Source organism: Vigna umbellata, chromosome 7, assembly GCF_029865625.1.
Source record: "Vigna umbellata cultivar VRB3 chromosome 7, Vumbellata_1.0, whole genome shotgun sequence".
NCBI classification, from domain to species: Eukaryota; Viridiplantae; Streptophyta; class Magnoliopsida; order Fabales; family Fabaceae; genus Vigna; species Vigna umbellata.
The window spans coordinates 34,251,402-34,276,389 of record NC_142171.1 but is presented as its reverse complement, the minus strand read 5'-3'; the positions used below and the strand labels follow the sequence as shown (position 1 = coordinate 34,276,389).

The window sequence follows — 24,988 nt, the reverse complement described above, 5'->3', positions numbered from 1 at the left end:
TGTTTGTGATATAGTACCAATGGAAGCTGGGCACATATTACTTGGAAGACCTTGGCAATATGATAAACAAGCTTTACATGATGGAGTCACCAACAAAATCACCATTCAACACAAGGGAAAGAAAATTATTTGTGTCCTCTTACACCTTCACAAGTAAGAGAGGACCAAATAATTCTTAAGAAGAAGTTGGATGGAGAAAAGAAAAAAGAAAATAAGAAAGAAAGAAAGAATTTGGTAACCCATGCCTCAGCCCATGAAGTTGTCCAACCTCAAACCTTGAATATTTCCAAAAATCTTTTTCTTGGACAACCTCATTTCCTTCTTTATTGCAAAGAGGCATTTGTTTCTATCACTCATGGACTTGGTTCTCTACCGAAGGGGTTGCAAAAACTTTTAAAGGAATTTGATGATATATTTCCCAAAGAGGTACCAAGTGGATTACCACCTTTGAGGGGAATAGAACATCAAATAGATTTGGTACCTGGGGCAAGCCTACCCAATAGGCCAGCCTATAGAACCAACCCTATGGAAACAAAAGAAATAGAGAAACAAGTTAATGACTTGTTGAACAAAGGGTGGATCCAAAAGAGTTTAAGTCCCTGTGCTGTGCCTGTGTTGTTGGTCCCTAAAAAGGATGGGTCTTGGAGAATGTGTACAGATTGTAGGGCCATCAACAACATAACTGTCAAGTATAGGCATCCCATTCCTAGGCTAGATGACATGTTGGATGAATTACATGGAGCAAATCTCTTCACCAAAATTGATCTTAAAAGTGGATACCATCAAATAAGAATTCATGAAGGAGATGAATGGAAAACTGCTTTCAAGACCAAGTTTGGTTTATGAATGGTTAGTCATGCCCTTTGGCTTGACCAATGCTCCAAGTACATTCATGAGATTAATGAATCATGTGCTTAGGGAATGCATAGGCAGATTTGTAGTGGTCTACTTTGATGACATCTTAATCTATAGTCAAAGTCTTCAAGAGCATCTTAGACATATCAAGGAAGTCTTGCTTCTTCTTAGAGAACACCACCTCTTTGCCAACTTTGACAAATGTACTTTTTGTCAAGAAAGTGTGATTTTCCTTGGTTTCAAAGTTGGAAAAGAAGGTGTGCATGTTGATCCAGAGAAGATCAAGGCTATACAAGAATGGCCAACCCCTAAAAATATAGGAGAAGTAAGAAGCTTTCATGGGCTAGCTAGTTTTTATAGGAGATTTGTGAAAGACTTTTCCACCATAGCTGCTCCTTTAAATGAGTTAGTCAAGAAAGATGTTCCTTTTCTTTGGGGTGATAAGCAAGAGTTGTCTTTTGAGACTTTGAAACATAAGTTAACTCATGCACCCATTCTCGTTTTACCTGATTTTTCCAAAGCCTTTGAATTAGAATGTGATGCATCTGGGATAGGTATAGGAGCTGTTTTAATTCAAGGAGGACATCCCGTAGCTTACTTTAGTGAAAAACTTAGGGGACCTACCTTGAACTATCCTACCTATGACAAAGAGTTATATGCCCTCATTAGAGCTTTAAAAACTTGGGAACATTACTTGGTTACTAGAGAATTCATCATCCACACTGACCATGAATCTCTCAAGTACATAAAAGGGCAAGCAAAGCTAAACAAAAGACATGCCAAGTGGGTGGAATATCTGGAGCAATTTCCCTATGTCATCAAACACAAAAAGGGGAGTACTAATGTTGTTGCGGATGCTTTATCTAGAAGACATGCATTATTAGTAACCCTAGGATCCCAAATATTAGGATTTGATGACATAAAAGAGTTGTATGAAAATGATGAAACATTTGCATCCACTTATTCATCATGTGTTAAGAAGCCTTTTGATGGATTCTATCTTTCTAAGGGGTATCTTTTTAATAAAGGAAAACTTTGTATACCCCAAGGATCCATTAGAAAACTTCTTATCAAAGAGAGTCATGGAGGAGGACTTATGGGCCATCATGGAGTTGATAAAACTCTAAACATTTTGAAAAGTAAATTTTATTGGCCACACATGAGAATAGATGTTCAAAGGCATTGTTCTAAATGCATAGCTTGTTTACAAGCTAAATCAAAGATTATGCCTCATGGACTCTATACACCTCTTCCCATAGCTAATACCCCTTGGGAGGACATAAGCATGGACTTTGTCCTAGGATTACCAAGAACTCAAAGGGGTTATGATTCTATCTTTGTGGTAGTAGATCGTTTTAGTAAAATGGCTCATTTTATACCCTGCCACAAAGTAGATGATGCTAGCTATATATCTCGACTCTTCTTTAAGGAAATAGTGAGATTGCATGGTTTACCCAAATCTATAGTGTCTGATAGAGATGTGAAGTTCCTAAGCCACTTTTGGAAAACTTTATGGGAAAAGCTTGGGACTAAACTTCTATTTTCTACTACATGTCACCCACAAACTGATGGGCAAACTGAAGTAGTTAATAGATCTTTATCTACATTATTAAGGGTAATATTAAGAGGTAACAATAAATCTTGGGATGAACATCTACCTCATATTGAATTTGCTTATAACAGGGTAGTCCACAAGACTACTAATCTTTCTCCTTTTGAGGTTGTTTATGGTTTTAATCCTATCACACCTCTTGATTTACTACCTCTTCCAGAACCATCTCTTTTTCTTCATAAAGAAGGTGTTTCTAAAGCAGAGTTCATCAAGAAGTTACATGAGAAGGTCAAAAACCAAATTGAAAAACAAACTCAAAAATATACAGAATACAACAACAAAGGGAGAAAGAAAATAGTTTTTGAAAAAGGAGACCTAGTTTGGCTTCATTTGAGAAAGGAAAGATTTCCCTCTCAAAGGAAGTCCAAACTTAGTCCAAGAGGAGATGGTCCATTCACGGTGGTCAAAAGGATAAATGATAATGCATACATCTTAGATCTTCCTGAAAGTTATGGTGTCAGTCATACTTTTAACATCTGTGACTTAATTCCTTTCACAGGAGATGATCAACAGGATGCAACAGATATGAGGACAGATCCTTCTCAAGAGGGAGGGTCTGATGGAAGACCATCTAAGACATACATTGGACCTCTTACTAGAGCCATGGCTAAGAGAGTTCAAGAGGAAGAAGGATCACTTAATATTTTGCTTCTATGGAAGGTGAATTATCTTAAACCTTCTTATCTTAATTAAGCATGTTTACTTTGTTTTGTAGGATTAAATAAATTGGAGGGAGCAGCTGCCAACATGGCATTTGGCACGTGAAAGGAAGGCCTGGTTGGAGAAGCTTGCTGCCAAAGTCATATGCACCCAGCCAAAACCCCAAAATAGCCCAATGTTGGATGAGAAGATGCTTCAAACACGTGAGGAGCTGACCTGGAGCAAGGCATGGGATTTGCTGGAAGGATTTGGTGTTGCTGTTAGGCTTCCCATTTGAAATTAGGCGGGAGTTAAATTCAGAAAAGAGACCCATCTTCACTTATAAATAGGATGGTTTCTTCCTTGTATGGTACTTTAGAGCTATGCCCAAATGCTGAGAAATATATTTCAGTCTTGCATTCTGCTCTTGAGTCAAAATTGCTTGATAATTCTTCATTTTCTCTCAAGCTTCCTTCCATTATATGAAGGCTTTCTGAGCTGAGAGGTTTCACTCATTTTACCTTGCTTCATTCAAACATCTCCATCACCATTTACTCCATCAATTCCGCTGCACACCAACACATCTACCACACCTCTGATTTGGGAGCTTCAGGCCACTGGTTTCCTCTGGAATTTGGCTCTATCACTAAAGGGAAGAAAGGTATAGTGATTATGAAGAAGATCGTTCAAGCTAGAAGTGAGGGAAAAAAATTAGAGGTAATGGACATTGTATATTTTTTGGTAAGTCACGCTCTGGAAGTCACGTAAGGTCCGCTGAGGGGCAAAATGGCCGCTGAGGGGAGAAAACAAGTCACGCACTCACCGCTAAGCGGTATTTTACCGCTGAGCGGCACTTTAATGGGCTTGGACTTGACTTTTTGTAATTTACGAATGATACATAAGCTTTAGGGTTTCCTAGGGTTAGGTATCTTTGGCTGGAACGAAGCAAACACTCTCTCTTCCACCCCTTTGAAGGAGGATCTTGGATGCTGAGGCTTCCTCTTCACCTTTTTAGGGTTTATTCTTTCATTCTTTCATTGTAATTCATCTAGGTTCACCATGAATATGGTGAACTAAACTCTGTATGTTTTTTGGGGAATCAATGTAATCTTGTGAAACTCTCATATATGGAATCTGTTTTTACATCTTTTAATTAAGACTTATGCTTTCTTTTCATCATTAGTTAGGGTTTTTCCTCTTTGCTTAATGCTTGCATTGTTTAACTCATTCGATGCATGATTATTGGTTTTGTCGATACGGGCACGTACGGGGAAGTCTAGATCCGGGGAATTTCTCCCAATATGATATTGGTTGTCGTTAAGCTCCTGCACTTATGAACTGATCATTAGGAATGCTAGGAATTGTATGAACTCGTGATTAGGGAGAAGCCTTCTAGAAAGGTACTTTAGAGAGTGACATTAACAATGATGATTTGAATGTTGAATTCCTAAAATATATGAGAGTGGATAAGATGAAATTGACCCCCAACAACATATTCATATCTATATTTCATTGAAAGTGTTTATCTTTTGCTTTTTGCCATTGATCAAAATTCATGCATACATGTTTATTTTCTGTCTTGCATATTAAACTCCAAATATTTCGTTTGTAAGTCTTAGTTAATCAAGAAACCACATAACTAAACTAGGCCGTGAGTCCTTTGGGAAGAACGATACTTGGTCTAACCAAGTTTATTACTTGAACGATTCGGTCATACTTGCCGATTGAAAACAAGTTTGTGACATCATAATTTGGTGTTCATAAATTTGTCCATCAAGTTTTTGGCGCCGTTGCCGGGGACTCGTGGTTTAACTGGTTAATTTGTGTGATTATTGATTATCTTTGACTTATTTTTTTATTTTATTTTTAAATTTCGAATTTTTATTTTTATTTTTCTATTTTTTTATTTTCTGAATATTATATCTTCTCTTATATCTTTTTGTGCTAACCAAATTTTTTCTAGGGTTTTGTGTTCTTGTGTATGCAGGAGGCAATTCGAACTAGGAGCAAGAAAACAACAGAACCTCTGCTTGAAGGATTAGAAGACAGTAGACGGAGGAGAAGAATCAGAACATCTAGAGAACTTTTCCCTCCTCCGGAAACTCTGTTGCAACCATCACCACAAGGTTCTGACAATAGCACAGAAAATATGGAGAATAATAATATCAGAAGAACTCTTGCTGATTACACCAATGTAGCTGGACCTCAACATTTTAACAGCATAGCTAGACCTAGAGTCAATGCAGCCAATATGGAGGTCAAACCAGCATTGATCCAACTGGTGAAGAGTAATCAATTCAATGGGTTATCTCATGAAAGCCCATATGAGCACCTTACTACATTTAATGAAATTTGCAACACAGTGAAAATCAATGGGGTGCCAGACGAAGCAATCAAACTTAGTTTGTTTCCTTTCTCATTGGGAGGCAATGCTAAGCTTTGGTTGAACTCTTTTCCAGAAGGAAGTTTCACAGAGTGGGAAGCAGTGGTAACAAAGTTTTTGAACAAATACTTTCCACAATCTAAGGTGACAAAAGGCAAGCAAGAGATATCTTCATTTTAAGCAGGGCATGGAAGAATCACTAGGGCATGCATGGGATAGATACAAAAGTCTGCTAAGAAAAACACCCACGCATGGCTTTGAAGAACATGAAGTAGTCTTAACTTTCCTTGGAGGGCTTGGTTCACAAACCAAGATGATGCTTGATGCCTCAGCAGGAGGCAATATTAAATGGAAAACTCCAGAGGAAGCTATAGAAATCATTGACAACATGGCTACTAGTGATAATGAGCTCAACAGTGAAAGAGGAGTTCCTATGCAACAAAAAGGGGTTCTCCAATTACAGACCCATGATGCCTTGCTAGCTCAAAATAAAATTCTAACTCAACAGCTGGAGACTCTGACTAAAACTCTTGCACAATTACCTAAAGAGTTGAAAACTGCTGCACAGGTACAAACCCAGTTGTGCGAATTATGTGGAGGTGATCATATCAATGGTCAATGTGCTTTTCCAGTGGAAGCCTTGGAGTATGTTAATTTCATGGCTAATCAATTTCCATACCGTCAAGGGAATTACAATCAAGGATGGAAACCACATCCAAGCATTGGTCAAGGACAAACTGGGCAAGCAAATCAATATAATAAGCAGCAACAGCAACCAACCTTTTGGCAACAGTTATCTATGCTTAATGAAAAATCAACAAGGTTGGAAGAAACTCTTCAGCAATTCATACAGAAAACCGAATCTTCTCAAAAGAGCACTGAAGCTGCTATAAAGAATTTGGAGATTCAAATGGGTCAGATTACCAAGCAATTGGAAGAAAGGCCAAATAGAAATTTTGGGGCTAATACTGAGGTTAACCCTAGAGAAGAGTGCAAAGTGGTAAAGAGTGTGAATGAAGAGATAATTGAGTTAGAAGAAGAAGAAACAGAAGAAAGAAGAGAAATAGAGAGCAAAAACAATTTTCCTTTTCCAATAAATCAAGAGAAACAAATGGATTTCACAGAATTATTCAGAATGGTGGATAATAAAGCACCTTGGGAACAGATTTTACAGAAAATTGCAGTTTACACAAAATCTGATGAAGAAATTTCTACAAAGAAGAGACGTAGAGATGATGAGGCAAAAAAGTGTATAACTGTTAAGAAAGAGTCATTCCCTCCTAAAGCGTCAGATTCAGGCAGTTTTTCTATCCCTTGTACTATAGGGAAGAAAAAGGTAAAGAAAGCTCTCCTTGATTTAGGTTCAAGTGTTAACTTGATACCTTATTCTTTACTGGAGCAAATCGGCAATGTTAAAATGAAACATGCAAAGATTAAAATAGTAATGGCCGATGGATCTTCAAAGGAGCCATGTGGGATTGTAGAGGACATTATAGTTTGTGTTGGCAAACTTCAGTTCTTGGCAGACTTTGTGGTGATGAAGATGGAGACTAAGAAGATACCTATCATACTTGGAAGACCGTTTATGAAAACGGCCAGGGCTATCATAGATGTAAATGAAGGTATAGTGGTGCTCCAGGATAGAGAGGAGAGAGTGGTGGTAGATGTTTTCAAAGATGAGATGCAAGCAAAGGAGGAAGAAGCTAGTTATAAAGCTGCATTTCGAGATGCACCCATGACTAGCCGTAAAGATGAAAATCTTGAGGTTTCAGGTAACCATTGTTTGTTGTTTCAGGTACCCAAGGAAGAAGAGATTGGAAGAGGAGAAGAAATTCCTAGAGACTGGAAGAAAAGAAGACTCCAACTTGGCACACCTGTTAGAATCAAGAACAAGTTGTGGGTTGTGAAGGGCTTTAAAGAGAAGGAGATGATAGAGATAGAGTCTCCATATTCTAGAAGAACCAAAACAGTTCAAAGGAAACAGCTGAGGAGTTGGTGGAAAGACAACATCAACTACAAAGAAGATGGAACTTGAACTTTATTGGGTCAAGCTAATGACATTAAAAGAGCGCTTGCTGGGAGGCAACCCAGTGAATTTAAAAACTTTTGATTTGGTTTTGTAATTTGTAATTTGTGAACATTATTTTTGTAATTATTTTGTTGGATATAGCATCTACTGAAGGATGTTAGGTGGTTAAGTATCTACTGAAGGATACAATGGCTGTAACACCTACTGATGGGTGTTGGTGGATTTTGGGTCAGGCTCGTGACGTTAAACAAGCGCTACCTGGGAGGCAACCCAGTTGATTGAATATTTCTGTTTGTTTATTTTAGTTAGGGTTTGCATAAGCATTTTGAACATTGAATTACAGGGAGCCAGTGAGGGGCATGTCTAGGAGGCACTGATAACAGTTGAAAAACTGTTATTTTCATGCTTAAAAGTGATACTAAAAGCAACCTTTAGACTTAGAAACTAGCTTGAAATCATGCATTTTGTTTATATTTTCAGAAATAAGAGAGCTGGACAGGTTTATGCTTGATTTAAGTGTTTTTGTGCAGGTTTTGAGGTGAATTTGGTGAAAGAAGTGAAGAATAAGAGAGAGGACATTAGAAAAGACAAGAAAGAGTGCAAAAAGGAGAAGTCGAAGGCACCGCTCAGCGGCAAACTACCGCTGAGCGGCACTCAAGAGGTGGCGTTGGAACCGCTGAGGGGCAAATGGCCGCTGAGGGGAAGAAAGAAGACGCGTAACCACCGCTGAGCGGTAAATGGCGCTGAGCGGCACTTTTTGGGCTTGGGCTTTTGTAATCTTTTGTAACTCTAGATTAGTATATAAGGGCTTGCACGTCCTTTAGTTAGGGATCTTTGGCAGAAACGAGGCAAACACTCTCTCTTTCACCCCTTTGAAGGAGGATCTTGGATGCTCAGGCTACCTCTTCACCTTTATTGGGTTTATTCTTTCATACTTTCATTGTAATTCATCTAGGTTCACCATGAATATGGTGAACTAAACCTTGTATGTTTGTTGGGGAATCAATGTAATCTCTTGAAGCTCTCATATATGGATTTGTTGAGTACATCTTTGAATTAAGACATATGCTTTCTTTCATCATTAGTTAGGGTTTTTCCTCTTTGCTCAATGCTTGCATTGTTTAACTCATTCTAATGCATGATTATTGGTTTTGTCGATACGGACACGTACGGGGAAGTCTAGATCCGGGGAATTTCTCCCAATATTATACTGACAATATTCTATTGGTTGCCTTTAAGCTCCTGCACTCATGAACTAATCATTAGGAATGCTAGGAATTGTATGAACTATTTGATTAGGGAGAAGCCATCTAGAATGGTACATTAGAGAGTGGCATTAACAATGATGATTTGAATGTTGAATTCCTAAAATATATGAGAGTGGATGAGATGAAATTGACCCCCAACAACATATTCATTCATATATTCCATTGAAAGTGTTTATCTTTTGTCTTTGCCATTGATCAATTCATGCATACATATTTAATTTTCGTCTTTGCATATTAAACTTCAATTATTGTGTTCTTAAGTCTTAGCTAATCAACAAATCACATAACTAAACTAGGCCGTGAGTCCTTTGGGAGAACGATACTTGGTCTTACCAAGTTTATTACTTGAAACGATTCGGTCATACTTGCCGATTGTGAAACAAGTTTGTGACATCATATTTTGGTGCTTACAAATTTGTCCATCAAGTTTTTGGCGCCGTTGCCGGGGACTCGTGGTTTAACTGGTTAATTTGTGTGATTATTGATTATCTTTGACTTATTTTTTTTTTTATTTTTAATTTAAATTTCGAATTTTTATTTTATCTTATTTTATTTTTCTGTTTATATTTTTCAGTTTGTATTTTATTTGATTTTATTTTTATTTTTTTTGTTTTCTGTTTTTCTGTTTTCTGTTTTTATTTTCTGTTTTTTATTTTTCGGTTTTTATTTGATTTTATTTTATCTTTTTAGATTAGATTTTATTTTATTTTATTAGATTTTATCTTTTTATCTTTTTAGGTTAGATTTTATTTTTTAGATTAGGTTTTATTCTATTTTATTTGATTCTATCTTCTAAATCTTTTATCTTCTTATATCTTTTCAATCTTTATTTTCTTCTATATCTTTTTGTGCTAACAATTGTTTTTAGGGTTTTGTGCCTAACGTCTGCAGAATGCAATTTGGTCAAGAGTTTCACTATAGGGGCACTCAATTCTACCAAAGTAATCTCAACCAATGGTGGGAACCTCACTCAAGCATGGATCAAAGCCAATTTTGGCAAGCTGCTGGACAATTTGAGAACCAACCACAACAACAATGGCAGCAACAACCCTTTCTATCAGGAAGTTTGGATAGGTTGGAGGACACCCTTCAACGATTTTTGAAAAATTCCGACTCTACTCAGAAAAGCATTGAAGAATCATGTAAAAGAATGGAGATGCAACTTCGTCACATTAGTCAGATATTAAATGATGATGTTAATACTGATGTTAACCTTAAGGAGGAAGGGCAAGTCATTATCACTGAAAGTGACAAGATTCTTGATGAGGAAAAATTAGAGGGAGATGAGGAAAGGGTAGAGAGAAAAGAGAAAGAAGAGTTGAGTGAGAAAGATAAAGATGAAGAAAAAGAAAAAGAATTGGTTGAGAGAAAAGAGAGAAAGAAAATTTGTGTGAAGATAAAGAAGTTGAGGAGAAAAAGAGAAAGGAAGAAAAAAATAAAAGAAGAGAAAAAGAGAAAATTTAGGGAGAGAAAAAGGAAGAAAAAGAAGATGAGAGGAAAGAAGAAGAAATCACATGAAAAATCACATCCTCATCTAAAGAAGAATCATAGGAAGGAAAAGAAATTTAAGTGCTTTATGGAAATCTTCAAGAAATTGGAGATTAAAGTTCCTATGATTGAGACATTGCAACAGGTTCCTGGTTTGATCAAATTTCTGAAGAAGTTCAGTAGAAAGAAGAAAAAGAAGAAGGAACATGAGCTTTACTGGGTCAAGCTAATGACGTTAAAAGAGCGCTTGCTGGGAGGCAACCCAGTGGATTTAAAAACTTTTGATTTGGTTTTGTAACTTTTAAATTGTGGATATTATTCTGTAATTATTTTTTGTTGGATCCAGCATCTACTGAAGGATGCTAGGTGGTTAAGCATCTACTGAAGGATGCTAGGTTTGTAACACCTGCTGATGGGTGTTGGTAAGAAAATTTTGCATCTACTGATGGGTGCTGGTGGATTTTGGGTCAGGCTCGTGACGTTAAACAAGCGCTACCTGGGAGGCAACCCAGTTGATTGATTGTTTTCTGTTTGTTTATTTTTAGGATTTGCATAAGCATTTTTAACATTGAATTGCAGGGAACCTATGGGGGGTATGCTAGGAAGGCACGTAGGTCAAGAAAAGAAGGAGAGGAGCACATCACGAAAGTGCCGCTGAGCGGTATTTTACCGCTGAGCGGTACTCTCGCAGACTGGGCTTTAGTTCCCCTTAGCGGGACCCGAGCCCATTAGGGTATTTTTATACCCCAAGCTGCGTTTTAGGGTTTATTTCCAGACTTCTCTCTGCACAAACACTTCCACACACCTTCTCCTAGGTTTTCCACATCTTTTTACTCTTCCCTCTTTAGAAAATTTCTCTTCCACTCACTTTTACACTAGTGTGCTATCAAAGTTTGGGGTTGGAAGAGAGCATTCTAGTTTGGAAGCATTCTCATATCATCTAGCATCTCCACCCAAGTAAGTAAAATGCATTTTGTTCATTCTAGGGTTCTTGAAATTGACTGTGATTGTCAAAGCATGAATATTTAGGGGTTTTGATTTCTATGCATGATTTGATGATATATTTGATGTTTGAACCGATTAAACTGCTTGATTATGAACTGGAAAACTGAAAATTGCATTTGGGTGGAGTTAGGACAGTTTAAAAACGAGATTTGCAAAAATCTGCAGATCACCGCTGAGCGGCAATTACCGCTGAGCGGCACTCTGCCAGATTTGTTTTTTTCTGGTTTGTTGCGTGTTTGAATGTGGCACTGGTGGCGCTGAGGGGAAATTCTGGCCCTCAGCGGTGGTTTAGCTTCAAAAGGAGTTTTGTTTTGTGTTTACTAATGATTAACATCATGTTCTGTGGTTTTGGATTTATGTTTGAATGCAGGAATGGTATCCTCTTCAGGAAAGAGATTGAAAACCATGGCAACCAAGAGAAAGGAAAAGGAACCAGAGCAGCCCCATAATGGCAGGTTCCTCTCTAGGAAACATGAGAAGCACTTTAGGGTGGTTCAGGACAGGAGACTTCTAATGGAGAGAAAGGTTGGAATGATACCTAACTTTGCTCCTCAATTTGGAGAGCAAGTGTTAGATAATGATTGGGGAAAGCTAGCCACTTATCCAGCACCTGCCAACATAGCTGTGGTGAAGGAATTTTACACCAATGCAAAGAAGATTGGTGATTATCCAGCTGAGAATTATTTGGGCTATGTTAGAGGCCATGCTATCAGGTATGATCCTGACTCCATCAATAACTTTCTGGATACTGTGTGGGCTGGTGAGCAATGCCAGTTTGCTCTTAGCATGGAGGAAGGTGCTGACTTTGAGGATGTTGAGAGAGTATTGTGCATACCTGGAGGACACTTCCAAAGGAATAGATCTGGCTCAGTGGTTAATATTAGGAGGACAGATTTGACTCCTCTTGCAAAGTATTGGATGGCATTTTCTCATGCCAACATTCAGCCATGTTCACATGTGTCAGATATTACTCTTAGCAGGGCACTCTTCATCTACTGTGCTATCAGAAACTTGAATGTTAATATTGGGCAGGTGATAGCTGATGAGATTAGTGTGTGTGCTAACACCTCAAACAACAAAGCACCACTGGGACATCCTTCTTTGATCACTCACCTTTGCAAGCTAGCTGGGGTGGACACTTCTGTTCCACCATTTGAGAGGCCAAGAAAAGCTATAGATGAGGCCTATTACAGACAGTACTGTGGAGGTGAGGAGGCAGCCCAGCCAGTGCCACCACGCCAGGCTCGTAGAGAGAGAAGGCCAGCACAGAGCAGGACTTCTGCTGATACTCATGAAGCAGAACCATTCCAGATGAGGGACATGTATATGTCTCTTATAGGTGCTCAGTTGCAGTCCATCCACAGAGGGCAGGTGGCCACGGCTGAGATGATAGTGGGGATGTATGATACCCCTCCAGCACACAGGTGGACTATGGATGAATTCCATAATGTGGTAGCTTGGCCAGAAGAACCAGTATATGGAGGAGCTGGAGCAGCTGAAGCTTCAGCCAGAGATATGGAGGAAGATGAAGCAGAGGAGGAGGATGCATTTGATGAAGATGATGATGAAGAGGAAGAGGAAGATACAGAGAGCTCGGACTGATGAGGAGCTGAGATAGCATTTACTGATGAATGCTATCATATGATTATGCTTTTATGGTTTAAGTTTTCTGAACTTATTTGTTTTTGTTTTTAGATTAGGGTTTGATGTACTCTATTGAACACCTGGTTTGTTATGATGGTTTGCTATTAACTGTGATTGTGTGATAAGTAATGCTTGATGATGCTTATTGATTGATTGATGTTGAGATGATGTGCACATTAAAATGCTTATACAGGTGATTCACAAGCTTTGTGAACAAATGCATAATATCATGATTGTGATTGTGAAATTAAGCAGGATGTGCATGTTAAATGTGAATGAGCTTATATGTGAGGTTTTGAGCTCCAGAGTTATTATTGTTGAATGCTATTACTTTGAAAGCATGAATGATTTTCCCCAGGTTTTCTATGATTGAATCAATTGCTTGTTTTGCATCATATGATCAAGGCCGTGTTGTTGAAACCCATTTTATTGGCCAAATTCATAAAGTTAGCCTACTAAAAGAGAACACGTTGTGTTCTATCCTTTGAACCCTTAGCCTTAAACATACACTGAACACCCTTGATTGAAAATCTTTACCTTGAGTTAAGTAGAAGATCTTGTGTGGTATTGTTAAATGTTCAAGTTTGGGGTTATTGGGGAAACATGAAAAAGGAAAAAGCATTGAGCTAAGAGCTAAAAAGTAAGAATATGCAAAGAAAAGAAAAGAAAAAGAAGCAAAGCTCAATGCAAATGCAAAAGCAAAGGCAAAAGAAAGTTGGGAATGAATAAGAAGATTGTGTTGTTATTCTCTTAACTCAAGGATTTTGTGATCCAGAAAAACCAATTTTCTTGTTAGCCCAGCCACATTATAAGCCATTGAAAAGTCCTTGTGATGATGCATGCTTGTGAATGTATTTGATTGTGGTTAAATGAAAGGCAAAGTTGATTCAGGTGACATTGTGATAGTGGAGTGAATGAGTGAAACACTTTACCTCTTATACACTTGTGTGTTGAGTGAAACACTTTACCTAGTGAGGAAAGATTCCATAAGCACATGAACATCCATGCTTAATTGATTGATCATTCATGAAAAATAGCATTTGTTGGAACTTAAATGACTTTGTGAACACTAAACATGAGAAGCACTTTAGGGTGGTTCAGGACAGGAGACTTCTAATGGAGAGAAAGGTTGGAATGATACCTAACTTTGCTCCTCAATTTGGAGAGCAAGTTTTAGGGAATGATTGGGGAAAGCTAGCCACTTATCCTGCACCTGCCAACATAGCTGTGGTTAAGGAATTTTACACCAATGCAAAGAAGATTGGTGATTATCCAGCTGAGAATTATTTGGGCTATGTCAGAGGCCATGCTATCAGGTATGATCCTGATTCAATCAATAACTTTCTGGACACTGTATGGGCTGGTGAGCAGTGCCAGTTTGCTCTTTGCATGGAGGAAGGTGCTGATTATGAGGATGTGGAGAGAGTACTGTGTATACCTGGAGGACACTTCCAAAGGAATCGATCTGGCTCAGTGGTTAACATTAGGAGGACGGATTTGACTCCTCTTGCAAAGTATTGGATGGCGTTTTCACATGCCAACATTCAGCCATGTTCACATGTGTCAGATATTACTCTCAGCAGGGCATTCTTCATCTATTGTGCTATCAGAAACTTGAATGTTAATATTGGGCAGGTGATAGCTGATGAGATTAGTGTGTGCGCCAATACTTCAAACAACAAAGCACCACTAGGACATCCTTCTTTGATCACGCACCTTTGCAAGATAGCTGGGGTGGACACTTCTGCTCCACCTTTTGAGAGGCCAAGAAAAGCTATTGATGAGGCCTACTATAGACAGTACTGTGGAGGTGATGATGCAGCTCAGCCAGTTCCACCACGCCGTGCTCGTAGAGAGAGAGGGCCAGCACAGAGCCAGACATCTGCTGAGACACATGAAGCAGAGCCATTCCAGATGAGGGACAGGGGCTCAGTTGCAGTCCATTCACAGAGGGCAGGTGGCCACTGCTGAGATGATTGTGGGGATGTATGATACACCTCCAGCCCACAGGTGGACTATGAATGAATTCCATAATGTGGTAGCTTGGCCAGAGGAACCAGTGCATGGAGGAGGAGCTGGAGCAGCTGAAGCTTCAGCTAGAGATATGGAAGAAGACGAAGCTGATGAGGATGATGCATTTGAAGATGATGAAGATGAGGAGGAAGAGAAAGATACAGAGGACAGCTCAGATTGATGAGGAGCTGAGATAGCATTTACTGATGAATGCTATCATGTGCTTATGTTTTGTGGTTTAAGTTTTCTGAACTTATTTGTTTCTGTTTTTAGATTAGGGTTTGATGTACTCCATTTGAAACCTTGTTTCTTGTGATGGTTTGCTATTAACTGTGATTGTGTGATAAGTAATACTGAATGATGCTTATGATTAACTGATGTTGAGATGATGTGCACATTAAAATGCTTATACAGGTGATTCACAAGCTTTGTGAACAAATGCATGATATCATGAGTGTGATTGTGAAATTAAGCAGGATGTGTATGTCAAATGTGAATGAGCTTATGTGTGAGATTTTGAGCTCCAGAGTTGTTATTGTTGAATGCTATTACTTTGAAAGCATGAATGGTTTTGCCCAGGTTTTCTATGATTGAATCAATTGCTTGTTTTGCATCATGTGATCAAGGCCATTTGTTGAAAACCTTTTTATTGGCCAAATTCATAAAGTTAGCCCACTAAAAGAGAACACTTTGTGTTCAATCCTTTTGAACCCTTAGCCTTTTGAACACTTGAGTTAAGTAAAATATCTTGTGTGGAATTGTTAAATGTTCAAGTTTGGGGTTGTTGGGAAAACATGAAAAGCATTGAGCTAAGAGCTAAAAAGTAAGAATGTGCAAAGAAAAAGAAAAGAAAAGAAAAAGAAGTAAAGCTCAATGCAAAGGCAAAAGAAAGTTGGGAATGAATAAGATGATTGTGTTGTTATGATTCTCTTAACTGAAGGATTTTGTGATCCAGAAAAACCAATTTTCTTGTTAGCCCAGCCACATTATAAGCCATAGAAAAGTCCTTGTGATGATGCATGCTTGTGAATGTTTTTGATTGTGGTAAAATGAAAGGCAAAGTTAATTCATGTAACATTGTGATAGTAGAGTGAATGAGTGATCATCTCTTATACACTTGAGTGTGAGTGAAACACTTGACTTAGTGAGGAAATATCACATGAACACATGAACATCCATGCTTAATTGATTGATCATTCATGAAAATAGCATTTGTTGGAATTTAAATGACTTTGTGAACACTAAAGCATGTGCACATCTTGATTGAACTCTTGGTCATAAGTTTGAGTGAAGTTTTTGCTTATCTTGAAAAGAAGATTTTTGAATGAAGTGAACCATCATATGAATTGGTTTAAAGATGGAGTTACATATTATTTGCTTGAGGACAAGCAAAGTTTTAAGTTTGGGGTTGTGATAACAGTTGAAAAACTGTTATTTTCATGATTAAAATTGACACTAAAAGCAACCTTTACACTTAGAAACTAGCTTGAAATCATGTTTTTCCTCATGTTTTTAGAAATAAGAGAGCTGGACAGGTTTATGCTTGATTTCAGTGTTTTTGTGCAGGTTTTAAGGTGAATTTGGTGAAAGAAGTGAAGAAGGAGAGAGATGAAATCAGAAAAGACAATAAAAAGTGCAAAAGGAGAAGCCGAAGTCACCGCTCAGCGGCAGTTTACCGCTGAGCGGAACTCAGGAGCTTGCGGGAGGTCCGCTGAGGGGCAAAATGGCCGCTGAGGGGAGAAAACAAGTCACGCACTTACCGCTGAGCGGTAGTCTACCGCTGAGCGGCACTCTGGAAGTCACGTAAGGTCCGCTGAGGGGCAAAATGGCCGCTGAGGGGAGAAAACAAGTCACGCACTCACCGCTGAGCGGTATTTTACCGCTGAGCGGCACTTTAATGGGCTTGGACTTGACTTTTTGTAATTTACGAATGATACACAAGCTTTAGGGTTTCCTAGGGTTAGGTATCTTTGGCTGGAACGAAGCAAACACTCTCTCTTCCACCCCTTTGAAGGAGGATCTTGGATGCTGAGGCTTCCTCTTCACCTTTTTAGGGTTTATTCTTTCATTCTTTCATTGTAATTCATCTAGGTTCACCATGAATATGGTGAACTAAACTCTGTATGTTTGTTGGGGAATCAATGTAATCTTGTGAAACTCTCATATAATGAATCTGTTTTTACATCTTTTAATTAAGACTTATGCTTTCTTTTCATCATTAGTTAGGGTTTTTCCTCTTTGCTTAATGCTTGCATTGTTTAACTCATTCGATGCATGATTATTGGTTTTGTCGATACGGGCACGTACGGGGAAGTCTAGATCCGGGGAATTTCTCCCAATATGATATTGGTTGTCGTTAAGCTCCTGCACTTATGAACTGATCATTAGGAATGCTAGGAATTGTATGAACTCGTGATTAGGGAGAAGCCTTCTAGAAAGGTACTTTAGAGAGTGGCATTAACAATGATGATTTGAATGTTGAATTCCTAAAATATATGAGAGTGGATAAGATGAAATTGACCCCCAACAACATATTCATATCTATATTTCATTGAAAGTGTTTATCTTTTGCTTTTTGCCATTGATCAAAATTCATGCATACATGTTTATTTTCTGTCTTGCATATTAAACTCCAAATATTTCGTTTGTAAGTCTTAGTTAATCAAGAAACCACATAACTAAACTAGGCCGTGAGTCCTTTGGGAAGAACGATACTTGGTCTAACCAAGTTTATTACTTGAACGATTCGGTCATACTTGCCGATTGAAAACAAGTTTGTGACATCATAATTTGGTGTTCATAAATTTGTCCATCAGTTATGATTTCAAAACTGTTTTTTTCTAAGTATTTTTTTGGACAGCTAACTTTCAATGTAGATACATGTCGCAAGACGTTTGTATTAAGGAAGGCAGGGTTGTTGCTTAGGAGTTTTAGGACTTCCTTGGCCCATAAATATCTAAAGGATGACAATGGAGATTATTTAGATAATCCTTCTAATCAACCTCTTGCGATGTATGCATCCATTATTAGTGAGGACATTTGGAGACAGTTTATTGTAAAACGTATGGATAAAACTTTCAAGGTAATGTATACTATCTATATATAATATATTTATCCCTTAATTCTTGAGCATATGATTTTTTTACTATATTTCTTTTTAGGAAAAAAGCATACAAAATAAGGAAAGGGCATCAAGCTCCAAGTACCCTTATAGGGGCTCTCGTAAGGGGTATGCCCGCATAGAACAAGATATGGTAAGTCAGTTTATCATTTCAAATTATCTGATTGAATTGTGAACGTACTTTCTTGGCTGTTATAAAAAATTAGGTTGAATCAATTGCATACCACATTGGATCATTAAAACTGTTTGACTTTGTATGGTCCCATATCTTTGGTTTAAATATGTTTGTATATGTGTATTTTGACTTTAGGAGAGAATTATAGTAGATTACAATGTCTTCTTGTTTATTTGATATTTATAGAGTGAGTCATCATTTTTAAAAGTATGATTTGAAAATTAGTCAATTCCTTATCTACAGTTTGATTATCTCGTGTAGATAAAGGATAACTGGAGGAAACTAAATGTGATTGGTTTTATGAGTTTATCTGCCTTCTTTTTCTGGTCGGATGAATGTCGTACATGTTTGGATATTACACACATGCCCAGGTCATATTAAGTAATGTTAATAGAATGTGTGATGTGTCAATTGTGTTTTGAGTGGTAATTACTACATTGGGTTAAAATTTGATGTGGAAGGTTGTTTGGTTGCATTATGTGCTCTTTAAGAAAGAGAAAGGAATTTAATGCATATATAAAAATCTATATTATATTAATATAATATATAAGTTACGTAATCTAACTTTCTTATATATATACATATAAAACTCTATATTATATTAATATAATATATAAACTTACTTAAAATGAAACTTAAAAAAATATAAAACCTATTTCCCTATGTGCAGTCTATGCCAAAAACTATTAAAGCCCTACCTTTCTCCCTCTTAGTTTTTACGTTGGAACTTCTCCTTGCCACTCATTAACCACTCAAATTCCTACATATCCCAATCAAGAAATAAAAAATGAAGAAATAAAAAATGTCAAGCGTTATCCACTGCCCAGAAACACCCACCCCTTTTTTCTCTTTCACTTTTCCTCTTGCCTAAAGTAAACACATACACAACCCGAGCCTACACTCATTCATTCCTCTATTACCCTTTTTTTTTCTTTCTCCTTCTTCTTTCAAACTCTCATCTTTCTCTCTTTACCAACCCAAGACCCTTCACTCACATGACTATCTATCTTGTTCTAGCATCATTCTACCATACCCTTTTATTAAGGTATGTCCAGAACGTGTCAATATATTGTAGAAACCACATCACCAAAACTCACCAAATAACTTCTATCTCTCTCCTTCGCTTTTCATGACCACTGGACTACTCACTCACCCTACTCACTTTCACTCACAGTTTCTGAAACCCACAACCCCATACAGGTTCATAACAAAAAAGATAATTGACGTGATCTAACCTAATTAAATCCCTTTTTTCTTAATCCATCTATTTAATACAAAAGCTACTATCTCCGATAAACCCATCTCTCCCATAAACCCATCAAGTACTCTTACTCAGTCTCTCCCAGTAGGTTCACCTAACTTTACCACTGACACTCCCTTTTTATTTAAAACCCACATTTGAACATATAATTTCTCACTTTCTCTCATATTTCACGTGTACCCTATAGTCCCTGCATGGCCAGTTTTCATCCAACAAAATAAAATGTACATGCATCACCAGTTTTCAGTTATTACAATTTTCTAACTAATTTGATCTTTTTCACAATAATTAGATAAATGAATTGGGATCGAATGTTAATAACATTCCCCGTCAAGAATTGTGGAAGCGTGGTCGTGTGAACAAAAGAGGGGTAATTGAAAACGAAGAAACTCAGCAAGTTTGGGAGAAATGTGTAAGTAATATGTTTTCATATTATATTTTTGTGTGTGAAATGAGATTAAATGTGATATGTTTGGTTCTTGTTGAGGTTCAACTCTCACAAACTAATTCAGAAGAGATGAGTAATGATCACTCCAACATTCTGAGTCAAGCTTTATGTCTCCCAGAGTATCCAGGTCGTGTTAGGGGAATGGGATTTGGAGTCGGTCATAGAGATTATTTTCCGTCCAAAAAGCGTCCTACGTACCATGAGCATGATAAATTAACTGCTCAAGTGAAAGACATGTCGGAAAGAATGGCACGAATGGAAAATGAGTTGATTTCGCTTCGAAAAATTGGCACACCAAATACTACGGAAGAAGCTAATATTGATAGTGGCCAAGGGAGTTGCACATTGTCATCAAATAGTTTTCCCGAGGTAACTAACTTATCTACATTACTTTCATAGGTCTTCATATTTAGTCACATTGAATATTGTCTTATAATTATGTTTTATAACGTAGGGGGTCTCAAGTTGTAAATTGTTTACATTATCACCATCACTTTGCTTGGTTGCTGATGAGAGGGTCGCACCTCCCACAAAAGTTGATTGCAGATATTAATGCAGTACAGTGCTAGGAAGTGACTCCTAGGTCGTCTCTCAAGGACCAATTTAGGTTCAGTCTCAGATCAAACACGTAGTGGGGGGGGGTTTTGAAAGTGTTTTTGTGATTGTAAATAAACTAAATTAAAACTGGAAATTATATTCAACCGAACATAATTGAAAACACTGAAATAAATGAACAAAGCATGATGACCAAACGATCCTACATTGTAACCGAACGATTTCTAAAACAAGTGAGGAAATTGGAAATGCAAAAAAAATAAAGAAGCCGAACAAAACTGAATGGACAACATAGTGAATGGAAACAATAAATTGTCCTAAAACAAAATGTGTGAACTAATTAGAATGTAGAAAATAAAAAAAACACATGATATGCCAATCAAACCTAACACTTAAACTAAAACATTAAATACCCAATGTGGCTTGGAATTAAAATTAAATGCTCAAAGTGAGTGCAAATTGTAATGCTAAAAATAAATAACAAAATAATAGGATAACATGAAATCCAATACTTAAACTAATAAAGAAAGAAGGCATGTTGCAGCTGGATGTGACCGTGGCTTTCTCTCCATCCATCACGTCACCGTGCTACTATTCATTCTAGCAAAATTCCTCCTAAAAGCAATAAATAAAAATATCATACTCTTTCCACTCCAGCAAAGTCTTGACTGCAGCCGTGACAGCCCTTCTTCACCGTCCAGCCTGCTTCCAAGGTAAATCATGCTTCCACTTAATCCCGTGCACACATCTTCCCTAGACCGTGTGCAACTTCCAAAAATTAAAAGCCAAGAACCCAAAATGACAATCACTGTGTGCTTCTTGCTACCATTCTCCCACTCATAGTTGAACGTCACCGTGCATCTCTCTTCTCGCCATGTGTGTGTCCGCCTTTTTCTTCACAAGAAATTCAATGTGTCCTCCTCACGGTTCCAGCTAGATATGCTTGTGTACCACCTCCAGCTTCATTCCAGCAGCATGCAACTCACTCAAAAGAGTGTGGCGTCTACATTCTCTCAAACCAAAAAAAAATAAAAACTTCTCCTTCTATGGTTCTGCTGCACGACGTGTGCTTCCCTTAAATTCCTCCCCTTAAAAAAATGTCCAAGCCAAAAACCGAGAGAGTAAAAAGTGCTCCCCCCAAGTGACGGCTGTCCTCCAATCTTTAAGGCCGTGTCCCCCTTCACTTGCTGCCCTACTCCTCCTGGACTTAGTGGACGCGTGGACTACTTCATGCACACCCGCTGGATGTGCTGTGTGGACGTGGCAGCTGTTTCCAGAATGAAGATAGTTGGGCCAGCTGCTTCTTGCTGGATGCCACGTGAAGTCCTTTGCTCAAGCTGGAAAAACCGAGAGCTTCCAAGCCTGCTGCTGCTTTGCTGGACTCCACTGGAAGGCCTGCTGTCTCCTTTTGCTGCACCTCCCATTCTCTCCAAACACACCTGCTCAAATCCATGCTGCTGGACCAAAAGCCAAGGAGGCTGCTGGAAAATGAAGCCCAACGTGCTGACTCCCAAGCTGCTGGAACGCTGGACCGAAAATTGTGTTGGCCGTGATACTTCTTTTTTTCTTCCAGCACCACTTCTTAGCTTCTCCAATCAAGCCCATCTCCATGTGCACTCCCATAATTTAAATCCACACCTCCTCACTCATTTTAGTTTAAAGTATATTTGATGTGGTATTTTCTTTTGACCTCCAAATGTTCCAAAATTCATCCAACAATTTCCCTACAATTAATAATGCAAATAATTAGCTCAAATAATTCAAATTAATTAAAATAAGAATTTCTGATCAAATTAAGCACAATTAGGAAAAATGGGAAAATACTGGACATTTAAGCACAATTCTCTAATTAAATTCGGTACAATAAGCTAAGTGAAATTGAGAAAATATTGACTCATCAAAATATACCACACTTAGTCTTTTGCACTCCTGGGCAAAATCAAGACGCAGCTCAAGGAATAGTTCAAAGGAAATCAGGAAGTGACACAAACTTAGCACACAGAAAACAAAGACTCACAAGGAAACAAACAGAATTTACACAGTCCTCAAGAAATCTGGACAGAGAAAAGAAGTAGACAATTCCAACACAGAATGAATCAGAGAAAGCAGATACTCATGAAATTCATCCAAGCAATTCAAAACATGGCAAAATGATCAATCAGTTCAAGAGGTGAATCAAAAGAAACAAAACCTCACAGATGCACTATCAGTGTTTCTCTCAAGTGTATAAGGTAAATCAATGTCACTCAATGCACTCAAGAAAGCAATCACAAATAGACTTGGCAAGCCTCTAATATCAACACTCCAGCACATACGCATGTTCAAATCAAAAGGTCTTTTCATGGTTGTAATGGGGCCAAGGACAAGGGAGGATATATCTGGATAAGAAGCTACAAACCATAAGGAACAGAGGAGCAATGGGGAACAAGTGTAAACACATTCAAACACACCCACAACCTCTAATTCCATCCTCTTCTTGACTCCATTATTCACATTTTTTTTTTCACTATTTTTCTGCTCTTCTTTTTTTCATCTTGTCTCTTTTCTTTTCTCTCTTTTCAAAACAAAACTGTAAAAGACAAGATACACATATATTTACCAAAACAAAACAAGAAGAGGAACCAACTAGCCAACTCATCAGAAACCCCCAAGAGACCACACTTGTTCCCAAAACACTTCCAAAGCTCCAAAATTCCCTAAGGTTAAGGTAATCATGGTTTTTCACTTAGGGGTAGTGTATGAGCTTCAAAACAAAGAAATGAGGAAAGTATAGGCTCAAAAGGGGTTATCAAAGGTTTAGAACACGGTAGGCTTATTTGGCTAGAGAGGCTCAAAAACAAAACTGCCTTTATCACTTCCAAACATGCATATCAATCAAGAATTATCAACAAGAGTCAAGCCAAGGCATATGTGCAAGCAATCAAGAGACATATCACACACAAGAAAGAACATCAAGTGGCTCAAATCTCACACAGGGTAATTTATGTCACAATCAAATCAACCTCTCAAACATCTATAATCATCTTCTCAAGCAGAGAAATGCAAGGATTTCAAACAAGTCAGAGTATCAATGAAGTGAAAGATACATCTACAACCTAAACAAAGTCCAGAAATCAAGAGAAACATGTAAAACTGTACACAAGACACGACAAAAACAACCTAGAAAAGAAAAAATTTAACACGGAAAACAAAAACTAACAAAGAAAAATCAGAATCTCCCCCAATAGACCACACTTAAACTACACAGTGTCCTCAATGTGTCATAAGCATAAGATCAGAAATCATAACAGTCAACAGATCATGGACAAGTGCAATAAAAGTAGGGAAAGGGGGAGAAGAGAGAAAGAAAACTCCCCTGATCATGGTGGCAGTTGCCAATTTTGGACTTTCAGGGAGATGTCTTCCACCACCGGATCCAGCAAGGAAGTTTTGAGGAAGAATTGCTTCATCCTCCATATTTGATCTAGCAGGGAGATATCATCCACAGCTGGATCTAAGAAGCAAAGATTGTTGATGAGCAGGTTCAACAGGTGCTTATTGATCTTGAAGCTTTTGTTAGTGTGAGCACCTTTGTTGTCCACTGTGGGTGTTTGTTGATCAAATTCATTTGTACCTCCTGCAATAGGGTTAGTGCAATGTGGCTCTACAGAAATTTCATGCAGGGGTATAACACCCAATCCCAGTGTAACAGGCTGAACCTCAGATACATCCTCAAAACATGAATCAATTTCAAAATCACAAGCAACATCAACTACAGATTCAGATTCAGATTCATGTTCAATGCATGGAGAATAAACATTCGGATGCGACAGCAAAAATTGGTTCTCATCATGCATAGAGGGAAAATTAAAATCAGACTCAACAACAATACAATCATCAACATAATCCTCAACAACATAATCATCAACATAATCAAATTGAGGTATGTTTACCTCCTCTTCCTTGAAGATTGCTAAAGTGTGGGAAGATGAAGGTGGTCTACCTGGTTCAGGGTTACTGCTTATTTCTGCCTGCTCCTCAAAATACTCATCACTCTCCTCAGGTGCAAGAGTAGGGACATAGGATGATGGAAAGTAGATGGCACAATAGTAAGTTCATGACTCTTCTCCCCATCTTCTATGTTGATGCCACTATCATCATCATCTGGAATCTGAACAGTCTGAAATGGTAACTCTGAATCTTGAGACTGTTCCTCAGTGAGTTGAGTGGCCATCTGCCCTATCTGATTGCTCAAACATTGAAGGTGTGCTCTGTTCTCTTGCTGAAACTGAAGGTTCTGCATGGTCATCTGCTCCAACAACTCCTGCAATGTAGGCTCAGAAGTAGAAGGCCTAGGAGTTATTTGGGCAGGAGCATCATATTGCTGACTTTGGTATTGCTGTGGAGCATCATACCATCCCGAGCTAGGGTCATTCCATCCAGGATCGTTGTTGTAACCATACTGAGCGGGGAAGAATTCATCCAAGAACAGATGCTTAAGATCTTCCCAAGA

General features: G+C 38.1%; 1 long non-coding RNA gene across 1 annotated transcript; it reads left to right on the top strand.

Moving 5' to 3' along the window:
* The first annotated feature begins 19,794 nt into the window (after positions 1–19,794).
* On the top strand, positions 19,795–20,446 carry LOC148195828 (uncharacterized). The gene is made up of 3 exons (XR_015780738.1): positions 19,795–19,905; positions 19,981–20,310; positions 20,396–20,446. It is a non-coding gene; the product is annotated as an uncharacterized LOC148195828 (long non-coding RNA).
* Positions 20,447–24,988: the final 4,542 nt, after the last annotated feature.